The following is a 6820-nucleotide window of genomic DNA, read 5'->3' on the forward strand; positions in this document are numbered from 1 at the left end:
AGCTATTCACAGAAATAATCCAAGAGAATTTCCCTAATTTAGCAAACGGTAAAGATACTCAGATATATGAGGCATACAGGACTCCAGCTACCTACAACCCTCTATTTAGAGCTACACCCAGGCATATAATAATCAAAATTCCAGAAATCCAATATAAGAACAGAATATTAAAAGCAGTCAGAGACAAGAAACAGACCACTTACAAGGGAACACCCATCAGAACTACAGCAGACTTCTCGGCACAAACCATCAAATCACAAAGAGCGTGGGGGGAAATAATTCAAGCTTTGAAAGATAATAACCTCCAGCCAAGATTGAGATATCCTGCACAACTATCCCTGGAAATTGATGGAAAAACAAGGTGCTTTCAGGATAAAGAGGAACTAGGGTAATATGCAACCACCAATTCAACTCTACAGAGAATACTGCAGGATATTCTAAAAAAGAAAAATACGAAGAATCCAGAAATAGTGGCAGAGAGGCCACAATGAATGGAACAGAAAACAAAATGAATAAGACAAGCTGACAACTAATGACAGAAAAAGAGCTCAACAGAAATGAGGCAGAGAAGATTGGATGATAGGAACAGCTATCTTGGAGAAAACAACGTCATAATAGGTAGTGCTGATGTGGTATCATCTTATTTTGGAAGTCCCATCAAGCTTTTGTTCTTCTGTCTCCATACGTCTTAACATGTTGTATCTTATTGGATTTTATTATATGTGATAGTATAAACAAAAAACTTTTATAGACAAGGAGATTATACAGAAACCATAGTTCATTATCTGTTAGTTGATTCTAAATACCCTGTAATACTATCATTCTCTTGAATGGTTATACATTGTGTTGATATATTTGATACTACAATATATGAAGTTATACTCAAAGATCTCAAGGAAAGAGACAATATGGTAACTACTTTTATGTTGGGATTATCTTGTGGTGAAACACTAATTTGCTTAAATGGTTATGTATTGATCTGCACTGTTTAGTTGTTATGCCCTCTTTTATCTCAATCTCCATTTTATTATTTTTTATTTTTATCCTTTTAATTAAAGGAAAAATAAATTTTAAAAAAAGCAGAATATATTATAGTAACCCACTTTGATATTCTATTAACTTGATTTGAAGCCCTGTATTGCTCTCACCATCTTGTTTTGACTGATGTTCCTCTATTCTGCTTTGCTTGGTAGTACCAGGTTCGAAAGTTAAGGCAACAGTTGTGAAGATAGTGAGATTCATTATGACGGCCATACTGGTTGACTATTATCTACTTTTGAAGACCTGTAGTGTCTCCAATGTTTTCGTTTTGTTGGTTTCGTTCTTTACTGTTTTGTTCAATTTTATTATAACTGATGATATAGGCAATTCTATTTGAGATAGCGGGAGGCATTATGGTAACCATTGTTGATCACCTTGTATTATGTTTTTACATTATCTATTATGTCCACCCTTTTGATTTAACCAATTCTGTTCTGTTAAGTCACATTTGGTTTTACTCTCTTCCAAAAAAAGCAATAAGAACTGTGGGAGCAATAAAACCCATAATATGTAATAGTCATTGTACAAAAGAGAGAAAAAGAAAGTGCTCTAAATGGTATAACTGCATGTAAATTTAAGTGTATAAGATAGACAATGATATTACTGAGTTTTGTTGGATCATTGAACAGAACTGTTTGCAGTCTTGCTGTTTGAATGTCCACTTTATATGCTTTAATCTTGTAACTTGAACAAGTATTTCTAAGATGACAATATATAATCCATTAACTAATGATTTCCTACTGTTTATTTTTTTTCTGAAATTCTGTATAACTTGTACCCTTTTTCTGCTTTTTTTTTCCTTCTTCTCCTTAAATAAAAAAAAAAAAGATGGAACCAGAGGGGCTCAGTGGCACAAGTGTCTGTGTAGCAAGTGCAAGGTCCTGAGTTCTATTCTTGGTACCAAAAAAATACATAAAATAAAGATGGACTTAGAATTATAAAATCTCTTCACAAAGTAAATACCAAGCTCAAAAAATTTGATAGGCAAATTCTATTAAACTTGCAAATAATCAAGTTTAATAGAATTGTGTATTCCAATTTTATACAAATTTCACCAGAGATCAGAAGAAGACTAGTTCCTTATTTAGTTAGTTATGTTACTATTATAGAGAGGCAAGTTGATAGAAGATAGCAGGCAGCTAAGGAGAGAAAGTGTTCAACATAAGAAACAGGATGACCAGACTTTGGTCAAATAAGCAGGAGCCTGAGGTCCAGAGCTAGTAAAAACCAGATGGACAATTAAGTTCACAAGTATAAGTGAGATAACAAGCAAGATGATGGATGATCACAATGGTGACTTCTACTCCTATCTGGGAAATGGTTTTCCTCTCAACATGTTCTTTTAGTAAACCACATAGAGTAAAGACCAAGAGGCACTTGCAGACTTGCTACATGCCTCAATTCCTCATAGGCCCCTGTCTAGTTAAAGTAAGCTTGTTTTCTCCTATAGCAGAGACAATGAAACTTTTAGAGGCTAAGTACCCAAGCTGTTACCTAAAACCCATTTGTTTATTGCAAAGTGCCAACACTGCAATTAAACCTGAGGTCATACAACTTGTGGTGTCATTGCAGAAAACTCTGCATGCCCACTGCTGCACATGTGATCACTGCCATCGCTGTCCAACAGCTTAACCTTAGTTTGACTTTGGAATACTCTGAGCCGTGTCCATTTTTTGGTATAAAAACCCTTGACATTGCCCATTGCAACCAACTTTCAAGTACTCTCCAACTACTGGGAGCTAATTCTTTGTTTTTAGTAAAGTTTCCTCCTGTCTACCTCCTTTGTCCTTGAATCCCTTCTTTAACTTCATGAAATACAGAACCCAAATTTTGCTGTTACATTATTATAACATTGATGTTAAAACTATACAAAGGTAGAGCCTATGAACATAGACACAAAATAAACAAAATATTAACATACCAGATCAAAACAGAATTTAAAGACAATAATCATGATTAAGCTGAGTTTACACTACAATATATTCCATGAAATGTATAAATATGATTTATCATATTAACAGACTAAAAAAAGAAAAAAAAATGACGACTTAAATTTAAACAAGTGTTAATATTCAATGCTAATTCATCATTTTAAGAATCTAAATTAGTAATTGAATAGAATTTCTTCACCATATATAGGGCACCTACCACAAATTAACAGTAAATATCTTTGTTAAGGAAGCATTATAAAAGAATTACTCTAAAGATCAGAACTAATATGACAACATCTACCATTACCTACCTATTCGACATTTCACTAGAGTACCTAACCAGTGCACTAAGAAAATTAAATCATAATGCTTGAAAATGAAGGAAAAAAATCACTATTCACAAATTGTTTTGCTAATAATAAATAAAAATCAAATTATTAGAATAAGTGTTTAGCAATAAGTTTAGGGGAGGGATAAAAACTGATATTTTAAAATCTACACACTAACAACCATTTAAAAAAACATAAGTCAACTAAAAGTTGACATCTATAATAGAAACAAATATATGCAAGACCAAAATTTTAAATAATCTGTCTCCTTTTTGGAAACGTGTCATTTCTGGGCTAAAAACAGCAAAAAGCCAAAGTCCTTCTATCCACTTGTACTTCTACAAAAGCAACCAAGATAGTACAAGATGTAAATATTATAAGATGTGAAACCAACAGTTGTCCTTCTCTACTAAGGCATGAAATATGAATGAAAAATAAATTTTATATACTTAAAATGTGGAATTTGGGCAATGATTTGTTACTATGATATAGTATATCCAATATTAGTTAGTATTTATTGTTAAAAATGTGTTAGAAAGGCAAGTTAAGAACAAAATATAAGAGCACTATGGTTTTTTAAACTATATGTGTGTTTTTTAATATATGAATGTAAATTACCAAGGGTCAACAATTTCTATCTCTGATAAGGGGAAGTAGTATCTCAGGAAGAAAAGATAATAAAAGGATTGTTTGTATATTGCTTAAATTTTTTAAAAGCCTACATTTATATATTACTTATAAATTAGTTTCTTAAAAAATTAATTATTTCTGAAATATAATCTGGGAATGCTTTCAAATCTCCCAACATTTCACATGTATCATCCACATTAATGCCTGCTTTCTAATCTCCTCTTTTCCTTATGTTATAGGCAATTGAGTTAGATAAAAAATCTTATAGGCAATCAGACAGGGCTGGGCCCTCACAGCAGCCAATGCAGAAGACCAAGATACCTTGCAACCTTGGAGGAGACAGACACCTCTCACTGTGGGCCAGGCCTCATGACAAAAGATCAAGTAAATACACCCACATCCTAAGGACTAATATTCTAGTTCTCTATTACCCCAAGGAAGCCAGGAGTCACCATCCAAATCCCCTACAAAGAAGACTAACTGTTCTTTAAGCATGCCTGCTTGCTACCTGACTGACTCACTTCCCCATTTGTTCTTGATTTAATCAATTTTACCTGAGCAATTAATCTTACTGGTTAACCATAGTCTGTCCCATGTTATGCCCACCTTGTAAATTCCCATGTTTTCACCACCTTAGACCTGCCTCACTTTGTGGTTTTGCTCCAAAAAAGTCTAGAAAAGACAGAGTCTTTGGCAACTCACTCAGAACCCCTTCTGTTTCTCTCTCAGACAGAAGCTTTCTTTCTCTCAATAAATATATCCTGCTCTTAACCTCCACTGTTCCTAAAATTTATTCTTCAGTTTTAGAGAACACAAACTCATACCTGACATACAGTAAGCTGGGAGTTTTTTCCCCTATATCACCCATATTCAACAGGAGAAAGGCTACAGATGTTAAGGAGGGTAGCTCTTCAACCTGGGAACCCCAAATGGTAGACTTGCCAATGGTGCTGCGTGAGAAACACATTGTTGGTGTTATTACCTGACAGCAAGCTTATTGTTTGCATCAGTCTTCTGACAGTGCCTGAAACTGGAAAGTTAGTATGACTGAGAATTAAAATCCAACTTTATTATGTTATGAACAAAATTATACCTTACTATCAGACAGCATCCTAGTCTAACCAACACTTACGATTAAACAAAAGTCAAGATCTCTAAAGACAGATGCTTTGCACAGCTAGAATAAATTGAAGAGAATGTAATTCTGTCTAAAGCATTCATTTCCAGTGACACTAATTTTTCTTACTGATTCTTTTAACACTTCATTCTAAAACACTTGTCCACTAGGTTTTCTGCTGTAGCTTTCATGGATAAAAAGGTTTGTGACATCATTTGTTCCTGCAAAGGAAAGTTTGTACAAAGTAAATGGACAAGTTTTTTATCTTTAAAAGCATGTGGCTAAGTAAGTTTACTATTTTGTCTATACATCCATGTATAATGGGATTTATAATTCACCAGTGCATTTTATCAAATTCTCTGCAAATCACTTTTACCTCAAGTTCTTCCTATAAGGTTAAAAATTAATTCACATTATCTGGTAGGCCTTTTTCCACATATACAGACTTATATGGAGTTAAGATAATAATCTTTTACTATTTTTAAATACATTTTCTTGTGATCATTTACACGAGGTATTTGTAAATAGTTTGAATTATAAAAAACTACAGTTCTGTTGAGACTATGATACTTCAAAATGAAGAGAAATGTGAATGCCTAAAGGCATCTCCAAAACAATGATACACCAATCTGCTATTAAAAGGATATAGCAAGCACACTGAATACTGTGTTCAATACTAGTATTAAATATGGTATCAAATACTTTCTATGAACCACACATTGTGTACATTACCACGTTTAATTCTCACAAGATGAAGATACTTGTAATTTTTCTTCATTTTACAGATGAGAACACTGAAATACACACAAGTTAAACTACTCAATAGAGTAGTTTGCAAGGACTGCCAAGACAAAACCAACAAAGTGGGTATCTGAAACAATAGAAAGTTTCTCATGGTTCTAGAGTCTAGAAGTCCAAAATCAAAGTCTATAGAGAGCCCTTCCCATTCTTCTTTTTTTTTTTTTTTATTTAAAGACAAAAACAAAACTAAACGAAGCAAGACAGTAAAAGGCTAGAAGCAACACAGAACTTCAAGAGAAAAAACATACAGTAAGAGTTCACCAGCTAATATATCACACATTGTCAACTTACAAACAGCTGTCCAGATTACAAAATTAAAGCATACAAAGTGGAGATTAATACAGTGAGATTGCAGTCAGTTCTGTTCAATGATCCAAGAAAAACTCAGCAATATGGTTCTCTTTCCTACACATTTAAATAAACTTGCAGTTATATCCTTGAGATCACTTTCCTTCCTCTCTTTTTTACACTAACAATCGTGCATTTTAGTTTCCATTGCTTTCACAGTTTTTTTTAACTTTTTCTTTGAAGAGGAAAAGAAAAAAGATTGAAAAAAAAGCCAAAAAACAAAACAAGACGGACCAAAGAAAAACCCAATGTGACAAAACAAAACAGAGTCATTTAGATCAGGAGGATGGGCATAGCATAAAATGAAAAAAATAAAAATAAAAAATAAAAAAAAATAAAGGTGGGGATTACTAGGTGATCAACAGTGGTTACCATTATGCCTCTTGTTATCCTAAAAAGAGTAGCCTATATCAGCTAGTATAAAAGAATTGAACAAAACTGTACATAAGACCAATAAAACCACATTGGAGAGCTTACAGGATTCCAAAGAAGATAATAGTCAAATAATAACGGGCATCATAGAATATCTGGTTGCCTTCCAAATGGTTGCCTATACCCTCAAACTAGATACTATTAAGCAAAACAGAATATAATAAAATCAGTCAGAACAAGATGTGGAGAAC

The sequence above is a fragment of the Cavia porcellus genome, unplaced genomic scaffold (assembly GCF_034190915.1).
Source record: "Cavia porcellus strain 051 isolate PalLab524CR breed Dunkin Hartley unplaced genomic scaffold, mCavPor4.1 scaffold_10, whole genome shotgun sequence".
NCBI classification, from domain to species: Eukaryota; Metazoa; Chordata; class Mammalia; order Rodentia; family Caviidae; genus Cavia; species Cavia porcellus.